Consider the following 16,563-nt stretch of genomic DNA (forward strand, 5'->3'; position numbering starts at 1 on the left):
CAACAATTCTTGAGACTTCCAGGTTAGATTTTTAGTTATTAGGACTGTTTCCCACAATAACCTAGTAACAGACAAATTATGAAACATTGAATAACATCTTCTACCTCTATTTTGATCACCAGTCAAATAGCAGAAAATACAGAGGAGCTTTACAACATGTCAGCTTATCCATGGTCTTCCAACCTGGGACTGGAAGAAGTAGTAAATGCCAGAGCCAAAATGGTAAGTAAGATGAGAACACAAGTTCAGCATCCACTTGCCTTCTAAACTATATGTTGCCTGGGATATGTTTTTGGGATGGTTTTCTGACTGCAGATACTGATATTTCCTGGAGGAGAGGAAACAGCCTTGGCAGTAGGTAGCTCATGGGTCGTTTGGAGCTTGCAGGTCTAAAGCTCACCCCTTTTTCATGCCTAAAGCTCATGAAAGGTGAAGAGTTTTGCCCTTTCTGTGTGGAAGGGAAGGTTGAGCCTGAAATAATTTGACAAGAGATCCAAGAAAATGTGAAAGGATTATATCACTTTTGCAAGGTTTTGCTGGAACCAGTATGGTATCAACATGAGCAAACGTAATCAGAAGCAAAATGGGAGCAATGGACAATATTAGAGCAGATGAGGTCTGTGCTTAAACATAGCAAATGCTATGTTTAAGCTGATCCAGCAAATTAATTTGTTGTTGGAAATACTGGTACTAAAAGTGAAGTAAAATTTAGTAGTAGGTAAAATAATCCATGAGTTTACTGAGGTGAGCTTATTCCTCCAAAGAATCTAGATCATCAGAATGTATAAAAATATGGCAAATAAGAGAAAAGGTATGGTTTGTAATATTTGCATTAAAAATACCCAGTACCAGGTAAAAAAATCAAATCTCCTGTCTTGTTGGAAGGCATGATGAGTCCCCAGGAGGCACATGGCAGCAACAGGGAAGACCTCTTTCAGAGAATATGGAAGCTATTTTGGATGGCGGAGAGTCATAAATGCCAAACTATCCCAGCAATCTTACCAGGAAGAGCCTGGAAGAGGTGTGTGTTAGGCTAATTGCTTTCAGCATCATAAGTGAAGTAGGAAGAGATGGCAACAAGTCTTTGGCTGTACAAGGAGCAAAGTTGAAACCTTTTTTTTTATGTGCTTCTATTGATCTCTGCTAAATGGAGAGGGACTCTGAAAGAGAAGAACTGGTGTTGAACCTTTTTCTACTTGAATTGTCACTTGAGTTTCTGCTAGGTGCCCTAGAAAATGTGCATGTGTGAACAATCACACTTGGGAGAGACAACATTCTTAGAAACATGGCACCAGTGGCTACTTTGCTTGATGCGTCGCAGTGGAAAATAGTGAATACTGTTTTGATAAGTTGTTCTGTTTATTTCCAGCCTCTACTTATGTGAGGGCCCCTGTCTTGGCGCTGAGAGCAGTTTTGTGTAGAAAGCACCAGCCTGGTTCATGGACACTACTGCAGAAAAATGTTAAACAAGACATGTAATCAGATACAGGAAGACTGCAAGACAGCAATGTTTTATGTTGTCCTGAAATGGACAGTGACACTGAGGATGCTACGAGTGTTTGTCATGTATACCAAAAGTTCAGACCAAATCAAGGAAAAGTGCCTATGCAGAAACTGGCAGACACTTTTTTCCTACTTGGAGAAAGCTGTGTACTTGTTAGAGTCGATTGGAAACTATTAGAGACTATTACTCTCCTTTCCCTCTGACAGTCTTACTAAACAAAATATTATGGTCAAAAAGGTGACATGAATGAGTGATCAGATGCCAGAGTTTAGTGGGCATGAGTTCAAGGACCTTGCAGTAGAATGCTCTTTTAGCTGCACAGTTGCCATCCCCTGTAAGCCCGGGTCCCACGGAATGGAGGAATGCTGTAATTTAGAGCTGTTAAATCTGTAGAAGGGTGCTGATGAGGCATGAGTCATTCAAACAAACATCAATGCCAGTAAACACAACTTTGAGAACATTTCTGATAACCAAATATAAAGGGATATGAATGCTGTACAAGCAAATGAGCTGGAGATGGTGGGGGGAGGGGAAGACACCAGAATGCCAGTTGCTGGGTGGGTCAGTGTCGTCATTCATTTTATGTACTTTCTTTTCTTCCTCCTACTCACGCATCACCTTGAGGCTGCTACACAGAGAATCTGGTTTTTCTATGCTATTAAAGTATCTTAGCTGAGGTGTTCTGGAATTCCAGGACTATATTTGAGCATATTCTACCTCACATTTGTGTTTGTGGCCCCATTTCTGCAAGCAAGAAGAGATCCAAGAGGTACAAACGTTCATCTGTTGACACAAAAAAATTGCCCATGTAGCTTATTTATTTGCTCACAACTTGGCAACAACAAACACAGTTTGTGTAGAAATAGATCCCAGAGCATGGGAAATTATCTGGAGATTACATTTCTCTACAGGATGTTGCTTTTGCAACGTTTTTGCAGCGCGTTTGATAAAAGCAGTAAGTAGATCACATTCAGTAATTTTATCTTCCGTCCTCATTTCACCTCAAAACTATTTGTGGCTGCTTCTCACTGTAAAAAATAAGAATGAAAAGTCTCACTTCAAATATAATCTTTGGGCTTAGAACTCATTGTTGAGGCAAAGGTAACTGATTTCCATTGCGGCATTGTTTTAAAGTAGTTAAGATTGTAATTTACATACATTTCCTGGGCTTACATAAAACATTATGTATTAAAGTTTCTAAATATTATTATCCACCTAATTCTTTTGAGTGTATTGTTCTGCAACGGAAAGGTGATCATTTTACTTGCTACCATCTTCTCTATGGCCCTTGTTTCTTTTCCTTCTGTTCCCAACTTTTTGCCACTTTTTTTATGGTATAGGTAGTAAATGGAAAAACTGAGTCTGTGTTCTGCAAGCTAGAAGTCTATTTAAAACATATGAAAAAGTTTGGGGTTTGCTGACTTTTTTTTTTTTTCTGCTAAATAGGATGTGAGCTAAAACCTGTAAGCGTAATACACTGGTTCAGCTCTGTTTTATTGGCTGGTGTTCCTGCTGAAATAAAACTAATAAGAGGAAGTAGAAAACAGCTTTAATTATAAGGTTGAGGTTTGAGGGGAAAAAAAATCTGATGGTCTCATTTTAAATGCTTGGATCACAACTTTCAGTGCTGGGAATTGTATTTGGTTGTCCATTAAAGTATATCTTACTGATTGTATGAGTATTAAAAAAAAGTCTGCTCCTTTCTTACAGAAAAATTGAAGATAAACAGCATTCTCTGAGTACATTTTTCTTTAATCCTTTTTTATTATTGAATCAAAAATTCTTGCTTTTGTTAAGCTTAACATCTTTCTTAGAAAGGCAGAAACCACATGTCCTACCTTTACTGTTCCGTTTTCTCTGCTACTGCATATAAGCTCTTTATATCCTCTGGCTTTTTTAAATTAAAATAGAAAATTTTGATCATATACACTGTTACGTCAATTACCCCTCTGCAAATGAGCTTTTCATTACCTCTTTTGCTGGCCAGTCTGTCCCTGGGGTCACTGTGTGACCTCTTGGTTTTTTGATCTCATTATACTCTTTGAACAGTTTCTTGATATCTGCTGTCTCAGTAACATGAGGATTGAACACTTTCTATTTATCAACATCTTCTAATATCTTCCTTTTTTATGCTAGATCACTATAATACCCTGCTGAACTGAGATTTAGACAGGTAGAAAAGTTTGCTTCTTGTGAATATTATAGCTTGGATGCTGTAGCACATCAAGGTTTATCCCACTGAATACACCTTTTGATCTCTTTTAGGAAGTCCTAACAAATCCAAGTCAAATGGTAGTCTGGCTATGCTAATCATGCACCACTTTTCAGTTAGAAGCTAGTTTTGCGAGACATTAGAGAGGTAAAAAATACAAATTAGGATAGCTGTTGACCTAGGAAGAGGTAAAATATACAAATTAGGAAGCTGATGGACATACCGTCACATCTTACTTGTTCCATTAATTGACTGTAACTTTTAAGCCTCCCTTTAATTGGTGATATCTTAGCCATACAAATACTAGCTCTGCCCCAATAGCTAATATTTGATTTTGAAACCGGAATGATGTTTATGATTAAGCACCAAATTTTGGCACTTACAAAGCCAGACTACGTTGTTGGCTGAAGTGCAGCTTTAAAATCCTGTATCTTATCCCTGCAGTGCTTGCAGTCTGCTGATTTCAAGTAGCTGTGATTCTGTACCTAAAACTCTGTAAAAAGGAGAATCGGTACGCTAGCAAACTCTCTTTTTTGTGTTTTTTCTTTGGCTGCCTAGGTGACTGCTACTGCCTTCAACCAATTACATACACACAAAACAATCCTATTTTTAACTCCAAAAGAAAGGAGAAATAATAACTTGTCTTACAATTCTTTTTTCTACTCAGCATTAAAAAGTCGACTTCTTGTAGCAGAAAGTTGTCAGGTACTTGTATAAAGTACTGGAGGTAAATCAGCACACAATGCAAAGGTGTTAAGTTTATTACAAGCAGCTGAATAATTACATCTCTAACTTTGAATAAGTATTTCTCTACCTAATGGCAGACCAATGTGTTATGACTTACGTTAGGTTCTCCCACATAAAAAGAACATTTTATTTTCCCTTAATTTGAAAACATGTGTCTTTAGAGTGTATTTATATCGTTATTTATCTATACTTAATATGCATTTGTCACATGCTTATGTAAATAAAATATATGTTTGGTAGGAATGACTAATTGCGTTGGAGCTGAACATAAACTGGCAGCTCTCTTTCAGAAAGCAGGTCGATAGAAATATTTTTAAAATGCATTTAAAGGAACCAAAATCTTTGTCCTAAAACCTGGTGTATTTTTACTGAAAAAAGTGCCAAATATTCTTTAGAGAATTCTTAAAAGCTGCATGTATATTTTGCAATTTAATATTTCTAGATTAATTTGTCCACAGTGATTGATTTTAATTTTTGTCTATTATGTCTAGTTATAGTCTGTCTTTTTAAATGCATGCTACCTATCTTGTCTCAGATTTCCTGAAGCACAATACCCTATAGTTATTGTAAGTCACCAAACTAAAACAGAGGATACCTCAGCCCAGGAGGGGATGGAGTAGGCAGATACTGAAAGCAGACCTAGGAAGAGGTTCTCTGTTTCTTCCATTTGGGAGACAGGAAAATTATTAAATGCATTTTGGAATTAAAGCGTATGTGTGAACCCAGGAAACATTCCAGACCTCTTCTGGCTATATTATTTAAAAGAGAATGTTTTGGGGAAAAGCACTATAGTGTGTTTGTATAGTCTTACCCTTTCTATGACACCTTGCTGACCTGATGCAATTGCAGCCTATTTGTACCCTCTGCCACATTTGTGAAACTAGTTCTATTTCTTTCTTTGATCGCTGCAGGATTGTTGTTTCATTCACCTTTTGGGGCATCCATTTGTCTTTAGTTTCCTTAACCCTCATCTTTCTTCTTTCTGTATCATATGGATGTGTTTAGATTCTGTGCCCTGGATTTTTGCGATGGGTTAACTTACCTTCATCTCTCTAAATTTCTGTCATTTGTGACTTGGTGAAAAATGTACTTACTGAGCAGCATTCTCTTTTTTTTAAGGAAATTGTATTTAAGGCAGCTTAATTTAGGAGGAAAAAAATTTGTTTTCTGATTCTGATCATCCTGAAAGTGTCACATTCATATTTACTAAATATGTTCTGGGAAAATTAATTAAGTAGCCCTTACCAGAACAAATTATGGTGTTTCTGTAGGTTTTGCTTCATTCTTAGCAAACACATTTATTCTTGTGCAAATGCTCCTACTTGTTTCTGGAAGTGAAGAACTGTGAAACATGCAGACACAGAAATAGAAAAGTGGAGGAGAGCTCACTGCACATCGTGTTGCTGTAAACTCTGCTCTGCCTGCTACAGAATGGGATGTGCCATTGGGCAGAGCTAGTCTGAAGGATATCTTGGTGCTGCCTCCACCTTTTTTGGTCCAGTGATCTTTGTGGTGCCAACTTAATGTTGATGACAGTCTGAATGAATGCCCTACGTTTGCCATATTGCTGTTTCCCTGAAGATTTAGTAATTCTGTGATGAATATCTCTGGATCATTTTTAATGTTATGTATTCTTTGCTGTTGAAAAAAGTTTCATATGTGTACAGTGAAAGGTGCAAGTCCTCAAGGAGCTCTGCCATTGCTTTCTTGGGACAAGCATGCTTTGTCCAATAAATCTAAAAAGAAAACATATATATTTATTTATTTGTTTAATCAGCTGTGTGAGGGCTGGAGGATGCTTTGTTAGGAATACCAGATTGGGATGGTTGCGGTTATTCTGTTATATTCCTTGAGGTCTCATGAACACAGTACGTACTTTTTTTCTCTGTGTCATTTCTTCTCAATGATCTGATTACAAATCTACAGCATTTTTGAAAGAAAAAAACCCGAATATTTGATATTAGAATAGAATATGTAATTACCATATTAACAGGATATGGGTGGATGAAAAGTGTGAAAGTTGCTTTGAGACGCAAGTAGTATTCCTCAAGTAAATCTCTGCAAAAACGACGACACTATCACAAAAGAGGCATAGGTGAGGATCTTACAAAATGAAGTAGTATGCTATATATGGAAACTTAACAGATTCAGCGTATATTATAATACTTCTTTCCAGCTTGATAATCTACATTTTGAACACAAGGATAGATTCTTCTGTGTAGATACAGAGGTAGTAAATGTAAGAATGGGAATGGACCAGAAAAAGTAGTAGCTTTGTGTTGTCTCATGTTCTCATGGTGCAAGATCTACAGGTAAACCAAACTAAGATTATTCTGTGAAAACAAGAAAGGCTCAAGCCATCTTTTGTGGTTTGTCCTGGAAGACTATTTTGCAATTTCCGTTACTAACTATTAGTCGATCAGTTGTTTGCTGGAATTGACAACACAATTTTTAAACCAGCTTCAGATGATCCTGGGCCAGAAAATTGGTCCCACCAAGGTTTCTTAGGGCTAAATTGGCCCAGCTAAACCTAAAGAATTTAGGTAAGGTATTTACAGGTTCCAGCTTAATCTTCTCAACCAATTTGCCACTGTTTTTCCCTGAAGCTGCCCTACCTACCTTGTCCCACAATTAACACATCTTGCCCTCTTCCCACAGGACACTGTGTCACAATACCTGGAAAGAGTGGCTCCCAGGTACATGATACAGCGGGGCAGTGTTTCAGTGGAGCGAAGGCCAACTCTCACAATGCAAAACATGTCTCGTAAGCTAGCCTTTGTCTATTTGTAGAACATAACTGGTGCATGAAGGAAGTTAGCAGAAATCTACCTCTATGGTAATTTCCAGCTGCCTTCTGTAAATGGCAATGCTTTTCCTTTCTGCTTGCCAAATCCACGTGTCTCAGAACCATTTGTTTCCAAACATTGTTTTTGATAATAGGACAAAGTCTTCAAGTTCACTTGTTAGTAGGAACTTCAAAAACTTTTCTCATTTTTATGCATGAGCTGGGAGCTAAATTCTCCCAGCACTTTGTATATATCAGATTAACCTCACAGTGTTCGGTGAAGCTGCATTAGGTTTATGGCACCATTACTGAAAGGTAGTTTGGTCTCTGGCCACCAAGGATGCAATGTATCATGAAACAAAGCCAGTAGTGAGATTCTCTAGAATCCATCTCTGGTTGAAGAAGAAATTAATGTAGAAGGAGGCAAATGTCAAGTGAAGTTTAGGGTCTTTCTAAAATATTTTGGCTTTGGGTCATATTTATATTCTTAATTTCCAAGTAGTACATTTATTGAGAAAATAATATGCACAGATATTTACAAATAAATTGTTCTGTCCTTTGTATGTGCTTAATACTTTAAAAGGCAGCTGCTATGTAAAGGATCCTGGCTTTCTAGTGATGTTAACCACAAGAACAATACAACACTCTTTTCTCTGTTCCCGAGTAGATCCTGTTCTACCAATATGGAAATGCTTGTTGTGCTGAAGTAGATCTACTAGTGCACAGAATAATTGGTAACATCACTCTCTATTTCAGTATAATTATGCTATCTTTAGGGCTTTTTGCTTATTGGTAGAAAAGCACAATTAGAACCCTAAATTAAATAATTAGTTGCATCCTGGTACAACTTCCAAATGTAGATGAAACCTTGAAAGTTTAGGAGGCTTGTTCACTGTAATTTCCATGTCATTGTAAACAAACATGTAAGGCAAAGTCAACTATTTGCCTTTTCATGCTTTATTGCACCAGCTAAATGAAGGAACATATAAGTTTTCTGAGTGAACATTTCTCATTTGAAGAACTTTGCATACCATACTCTGGTTACTAGTTAATGAAGGGAAAATAGTAAATCAGCAGATTTTTTCCTTATTCAGTACCTTTGAAGTACATGAACAGTCAGGAGGTTTCTGAAACAAAATTTTGCAGTAGATTCCATTTCAAAACTGCATGTTGTTAACTTTTAGTCAATACCCAAAATTTTTCCTGTCTCTTTTTGTTAAATATTCTGAACCAACAAAGTATATGACATTCTGACTTAATGTCCTGGATTTGGCCGGGATAAAGTTGATTTTCTTCCTAGTAGCTGGTACAGTGCTGTGTTTTGGATTTAGGATGAGACTAATGTTGATAACACACTGATGTTTTAGTTGTTGCTAAGCAGTGCTTACACTAGTCAAGGACTTTTCAGCTTCCCACGCTCTACCGACTGAGAAGGCTGGAGGTGCACAAGAAGCTGGGAGGGGGCACAGCCAGGACAGCTGACCCAAACTGGCCAAAGGGACATTCCATACCATGTGACGTCATGCTCAGTACATAAACTGGGGAAAGCTGGCCGGGGGGGCTGCTGCTTGGGGACTGGCTGGACATCGGTCAGCGGGTGGTGAGCAATTGCATTGTGCATCACTTGCTTTGTATATTCTTTTATTATTATTATTATTATTATTATTATTATTATTATTATTATTATTATTATTACTACTACTACTACTACTACTACTACTATTTTATTTTATTTCAATTATTAAACTGTTCTTATCTCAACCCATGAATTTTCTCACTTTTACTCTTCCAATTCTCTCCCCCATCCCACTGCGGGCCGGGGGAGAGTGAGCGAGCGGCTGTGTGGTGCTCAGTTGCCGGCTGAGGTTAAATCACAACACTTAATAGTCTCAAGGTCTGGTTTTATTTTTCCTGGAGATTTGAAAGAAAATCTTGTAAAATCACAAACTTCCACAATGTAGCATTGCACTGTTAGTTTACTGAAGTTTCAGTGCTCTGCGCCAAATCTCCACTGGCTGTAAGACTGCATACAGAACCTGAGCTATCACACTGTATAGAATTGCAATCCTGTTCTTAAGGAAAGGGATTGCATGTTAAGTGGGTGGGAAGTATGCACTCTGTATCCATTTTCTGGAAAGTGGATACCTGTTTTAGGAGAGAGCTGGATGACATCTTCAAGCAGGTTGCTGAACTGGAAAAAGATAGGCAAGGTGTCAGCTGAGGATAGTGGTATCTTCTTTTGTCAAGTTTATAATGACAACTCTGAAAGCCATTTAGGACATCTCCTACTTTGCTTTCTGTAATAGAAATAAAAAGTTACAGGGTGGATCTGTGGCTGATTTTCCTGCAATCTAGCCTGGCTAGTGAGTTTTCTCACTGAGTCTGCAAACTTGTTCCCTTGTCTTTATGAATCTGGGCCTAGAAGAAAGTATGTCACTGCCTTGTGCCCTGTCAAATGTTTATGCAATATCTGTGTAAACTTCCTCCTTCAGCAGTGTTAATATATGTAGGCATACATCCACAAAAATAAAAAGCCATACATGCAATCTCTAAATCTCTCTGGGTGATGTTTCTTTTATGACATTTTTCTTCAGTGACCTCCTGCTGCCACCTGCCTCTGAAGGATTTCCATGAAATCTGCAATTGAAGAACAAAGCTCAGAAGAATACCCTACAGTGTGTGCAGAGTGGGCACTGAAGATTTGCTGGTCAATCTTTTAAGCTTTGTGCAATAGAACAATAAATGTTGCACCTGTAGAGTACAGAACTTCTACCTGTATCCAAGATGAAACGCTAATCATGATGTGATAGAATGACTACACAACACAGGTTTGAGTTTTGAATAGCTATTTTTCTGTGAATTTGTGTCAGCTGTGAACATGCAGCTGTGGAAGCAGATAACCGAACAGATATTAGTGTTCGGAAGCTGAAGTTAATGTTTTCATTGTAATGGAGGCTGCATTATATATGGAAAGCTGATTGATCAAGACTTTCTTGTGTAGCAGGTGTGAAGTACTTCTAGTCTAACCTTGCATTTCATACAGACAGACACAATTGTGCAGAAGTGGTGAAGGAGCAAAAGAGTGGTGAATTAGCACAGTGTAGTGTGCCATCTGTCTACCTCAGGTATTTAAGTCCCCTGCACTGTGGCAGCCAATGTTTTCTTTGTCACTTACTAATCTGCCCTTGCAACACTTATTCTGGGCTTGACTATACAAAGAAATGATACATGTAAGATTCATTATGGGTATAATTGCCATTACAGGCACATTAGTTCAGCAGTAAGACTTCCTACAAAGAGCGCATTTGAATTCCTCTGTGATAAGCAAATGTGTAGGGACAACAGAGATGATACAAAGAGATTTTTGTAGTTATGTCAAAAAATGCACAGTACAGGAACAGTGAAAGTCAGTGCTTCCCAAGCGATGAGGTGATAAGAATGAGCAATGAGCAATGTGGTATAAAATAGATGTGTGCACACACACACAGACGCTCACACAGCTCTCGAGGATGGTTTGTTAACTGATCAATGGGTTAACATGCCTGAGAGGTGCTGCCACAACTTCTTCAAGGTCAAGTGGCTGCAGTGGATAGAAATGCAAGATATAGACAGAAAACTCAGCTCTTGGAATCTTGGTTTAATGGCAGGATCACTAGATTTCCCTTATTGAAAAAGGGGAAGATCGGGAGCACAGTAACTTATTTCCCTTTCTTCCTGTCCCTGTCTATGTGTTGCTTTGCTTTTTGAGCTGTATGTTATTGTGGAGGCAGGGAGAAAGGAAGAATGTGAATTCTAGCTTTTTTGGATATCTGTCAATCAAGGTGCACCTAAGTTCTCACTAGAGACTCTCAGTTCCATGGCCTTTGGCTCTGCCAGCTTTGATTTTCTCAGCTTCTCTTGTTTTCTTCCATGCCTAAACCACTGTACAAGTGTCAGTACGTCCTCCTATTTTTGCTGAAGAAGTTCTACAAAATACTTTGTTACAACTTAGGTTGAGATGTTTTCCCTGGAGATGTTATTTATGTTTTATTACTGGGGTTTCAATCCATTCAGTTTAGTGGCTATGGGATATTTTTTTGGTGTGTTTTCTTGCATCTCAAGAAAAAAAGCCACATATTTAAGTCTTGTGCAGAAAAGTAAGCTTTTGTCACTTTTATGCCCAAGAAAACAGTGACTCTTCAGAACAGTTGAGAATAGGATGAAAATGGTGTCATTCTACCTTTGTAGAAAATCCCTGTAAATATAAGTACAAAATGGTAGTTTCAGTGGTTTTATGTACAAGCTTTGGTAGCTTAATAGAAAGAAAAGTATCTCTTTACCACTTAAAAGCTGTGGAGGAAGGAGGCTTAAAAATACAAAGTGGGTTGATTTCCATTTAAAATCTGTACTGCCCAAAAGGTAATTTTCAGACACCCCTTTTAGTTTTGCTCACATTTAAATTCTACAGGTTTTTTCATCCTCTCTGCGAATAAAAGTCTGACTGCCAGTCCAGACCATGAAATAGTGAGGAAAGGAAGGGGTTTCCTATAAAACCAACATGCAAAGGCTCTTTGTCTCCCATAGCGTCCACTTTTATCAGTCATGCAGAGTGCTATTGAAACTGGTGGGATGAAAGCAAAGGTCCTGGCAAGGGAGTAGCTGAAGGATTTGTTTTTGTGGATGACCTATTCCCACCAGATGCTTTCCATTTGGCTGTAATGATATGAACTTGATAGCTTTTTGCCAGAAACTCACAAACCCATGTCATTTGACCTTCATTAACAGCATTAAATGTTTCCAAGACTGATACAGCCCCTTCTGGGCTATGTCACCGATTTTCTACGTAGATAGCAGTCTGAACCAGTAGCAACCACATACAGCTAGTTAGAAGTCTAACTCTTTCCATCCCATTTTCTCCTCTTCCATCTGAGAGAAAGATTGCCTAGGAACTTCTTAAAACCACAGAAGTGTCTTTCCTTAGCACTCTGAACTGCACTCCAGGTTTTACATTGGGCTGATATTTTGCTATCCCTAGATAAGAAAAAATTGATATGGGGAGGCTGGTTCCCTGTAATGCTCCTAGACCTTGCTGTTAGTGGGATGAATGTAAACTTTACACCTTCAGCTTTATTTTATCTTTGCAAAACAATACAACCTAGATAACAGCAATGTCAAAACAAATTAATTCCCCAGATATTTTCTAATTCTGAACTTGCACAGAGTGCATTTGGTGAGAGAACATAAGTAGGGAGTGTATCAAGGACTAATACTTAGGTCTGTACAGCAGGATGTGCGGTTGCCATAGCAGCAATCAATCCGCTAAATAGGGAGTAACATAAACTGATTCAAAGGCAAAGACTGATTTAGGTCAGGGAATAACACTTAATAAAAAGAGAGACTTCTCTGTGACTTTTGATGGTTGTTTTGCTTTTGTGAATGCACTTGCAATGCATATTGAGAAAAAGCCCGACTGCCACAAGTGTGTTAGGACTCAAGAGCCCTTGAACACGGTGAAGAATCAACCCACTTCCAGCACTCCTGGCAGCTCCAGTATCAGCTGTAGAAAAGTGTAGATAAGGTGATGAGATCTTGCTTGTTTTATGTTATTTATGGGTTCTTTCCTCTCTAACTGATGAAAAAAACATTCCCAAGATGTTACATGAGTGCTACCCTCTGCTAGAAGTTGGATGAGCTCACACTGAAATGTTTGTCTGCCCTGAATTGTGGGAGTGCCTGCTTGCCTCTTGGAAATGTCAGTGGTATTTTTGGTAGGCATGCACATACACACGTGTGTGTGTATATATATGTACACATATTTTTAAGAAGATAATTTACTTCTGGAGAAATTGAGTCGAGTCCCAGGGAAATCAAAATGGCACTGATTAAATAAAAAACCCCACCTGTTTATCTAAGTCTAGGGATGTGAGTACTGAGGAGTTGTTGATTGTCTTCAATTTCACTGTGGTTTGGAGTGCGGGGATTAGTTCTGGCTTTGTGCTACTAAGCATTTGTGAATGAGCAGAAGGATGTTCAGTAGAAAAGACTGCAGTTCCTGAGGATTTGGCTGTGATGTGACGGCCACCGCATAGTGACATGAAGTTCTGGTGCCCACAGCTCAAGGCAGAGGTCAATAAATGGAACTGCTGAAGCCTCAGCAGTGATGTGTGACTGCATAAGGAATTAGGTAACCTCCTTTAGAGGGAAACAATAAAGTCAATCCATTTAGATCATGAAAGGGAAGATTAACAAATGTCTTGGTCAGCCTTTTAATTTAGTATTTACATGGGGAACAAACTTAATAAGAAGGGCTCCTCACTGTAGTAACCAAACCTATAGCAGTAATTGTAAGTTGAAGCTAGACAAATTCTGATTAAAACAGGACACACAGTTTGGGCAATGATGATAGTTAATCACAGGAATTTGTAAATTATTCCATGCAATGCTCCATCATTGGAAAGTTTTACATAGAGACTGTAGACTCCTCCAGAACACATACTTCAGATTAAACCCTTGCTACAGAAATCAAGGTGATAGGACTCAAAACCATGGCATGCTGTCTACTCAGCCCACGTCCCCAAAATCTGCCTGTTCAAACTGCTCTACAAAACCAAAGGCAGCCAGCGCTGCAAAGATGGGCACATCCAGCAGCTTGCCTGGAAACTCCTACTGTGGAGACATTTCTGGGATCTAGCTCAGCTTCCTTGCCAACTTAACCTCTGCTCAAGGTGAAAGGAACGACGCCCATTATGATGATGTTTTTCTTTTTTATTTAAGCTAAGAACATCTGCCCATTAGAGTTGAGCTGCAGCTACTGACTTAGGTCACAATGACTCAAGACCAGCTGACAAACAGCAGCAACTTTAGGGCTGGTTGACCTGGCCTGGTATCAAACCACTGACCTAGTGAGCAAGCTTGCTGTCTATATCTTCTAACTGCCCCCACAACCATCAGTGCCACATGTTGTTTTCTTTAGGAATTATCCCTCATTTTGTTTTTGTATCATGACATGACTGTGGTGCTTTCCCTGTACACACATAACAGCAATACAGTAAAATGAAGGTAATATATTTTCATAAAAGCAGTATTATTTAGTACTATTCTTTTTGGTAGCCTGATTACAGATTTGACCCAGAAATTCAACTATTGCTATTTCAGAGCACCTCCAATTCAGTTATTCACCTGTCCCTATAAACTGCCCTCCACAAAATTTATCTCTGAGCGCTCTGGTGATGTGATTAATTTTGTGGGATAATAAAATTAGCTGGGCTCCAAAGTTATTGACAGCAGTCTTCCTGGACACAGACTGATTTCTCCCACAGTGCAAGGAGCATGAAAGAACGGTGCCTTCTTCCAGCATCTGTGGTGGTAGCTGAAATTTGAGATTACTGTATGAAATGTCAGCCTGTACTTTTCACCCAGTGATCAGTTCTGGTGCTGAGGTTAGTTTTTTTACTCCCTCATTTATGTGTACCAGCTCCCGGCTGTTTATTAATTTTTACTTTGTCAAACAAAAATAAAATGTTCTTAAGAAGAAAATAAAATTAAAGGCAGGGTGGGGGTAAATGCAGTGGCAGAAAAACTAGAGCTGGGAGATGATATTGCTCTTCACTGCTGTCTCCACCTCCTTTTTCCCAGGTTTAAGCATGAGTACAGGAAGAAGGCATGTTTTATGCTAAGGCACTTTCCTAAATTTAAATCATATTGCAGAGCCAAATATTCATCCATATTTACTGTTCTTAGAGCTAAGATACCACTAGATTGCTCCCTCCCCGTCCCCCCCCAGACCAATGTCATGCCTATTCCTTTAGAATTAACATGTTCCCTATTCTAAAAAAATTATGATACACATGCTCTTGACAGGTGAGGGAAATGGCTATGGAAAAATGACGCTGGGCTCTGCAGCCTGTCAGTCTGGGAAACGTAATTTCTTTTTTGGTCTGCTCAGCATTCCTTCTTTATCCCACTTTAAAAAAGTATTATTTTGCAACAGCTTGGGGTAGAAAGGTTTAGGATTTGCATCCTCTGCCTGTGGTGGGGAGATGGGTTTGGTGAGAGCTCTCACTGCTCTTGTCGCTTTGTCCCATATCCTGTGCTTCAAACATCTTCCTTGCCCTCGTCACCTCAAGTCACTCTCTCAAAACTGTTTATTATAGATATTAATGAAAGAGGTGACACTGAGCTACTGTCTCAGTGAACAATAGAGACATCCTTTGTGAGGATGATTTTACTCACATTACGTAGCCTACAGGGATCAAATATTGGTTGCTCTTGAGATTCACAAGCCATCTCCCTGTCATTGTGGTGTCTACGGCATACGAACAGTAATTTTTCTCTTTACCTGGACCTGGTCAGTCCTTGTCTCCTTACCCTGCCATTTTGCTGATTACCCTTTCATTTTTTATGATAGGTGACAGAAACAACATTGCAAAAAATTTGTTTCAGCTCCGTGATCAGAGTTCCAGGAAGGCATCAGGTGTTTATCAGTTGATTGCAGTCACCATTCTGGTAATTAAAGAGCCACCCTTAATCCTGACAGTGAATAATTCTGCTCTTCTTTTTTAACATGCTATTTGCTTAACTCTGTCCCTCCCCCATCTCTTGGGAAAAAAAATGCTTGACTGGGTGCCTATAGAGCAGGAAGAATCAACAGCAGTTTCCCAAAACTCCTGAAAAACTTGTAAGCAAAACCCCTCTTAACAGCAAGTTTTCAGCCATGACCCTGGGTGGGGGTGAGGGGATGGGTTGGAAAGCTTCCAGGAAGCTCTTGCAAACTGAAGGAAAAAAACCTCGTTTTTCCTAATATATAGGTAGGTCATCCAAGCATGAGATTTTCTCACTGTGGAGAAAATTACCTGTTCACAAAAGCAGTATTCTGATATTTGAAATTGAAGAATAGGCAGGGATTTAAACCTTTATCTCTGGGATCATTTGCTCCGTGCTGCTAAGCTTGAAAGACTCTTAACATAGCTCGAGTTTATATAGTACTCTTGAGCTGATGTGTTTTAGGCAATCCTGTCATTTGAATTCAGATGCAGATGGTACATTGTGTTATGCAAATTGCATGTGTGTTATGCTGAGCGTTGGCACTCCGGCCCATGTTCCATGTAGCTGCATCAATGATGTAAAACAACCACCCCCAGCTGAGAAACTCAAAAAAAGCGGTTTATGCTCTTGTGGGAACAATCTGTCCTGGAGTAACAAGTCCTTTCTAAATTTGTGTAAAAATGACACAATGCCAAACCTATGATTGAATTTTTTCCTTGCTTTCATGTTTTGATGTTGTGTTTTCCATATAATGATACCTGCAAAATTAAGAAGACCCATTAGTTATAGTTT

This window comes from Aptenodytes patagonicus, chromosome Z (genome assembly GCF_965638725.1).
Source record: "Aptenodytes patagonicus chromosome Z, bAptPat1.pri.cur, whole genome shotgun sequence".
In the NCBI taxonomy this organism is placed as follows: domain Eukaryota; kingdom Metazoa; phylum Chordata; class Aves; order Sphenisciformes; family Spheniscidae; genus Aptenodytes; species Aptenodytes patagonicus.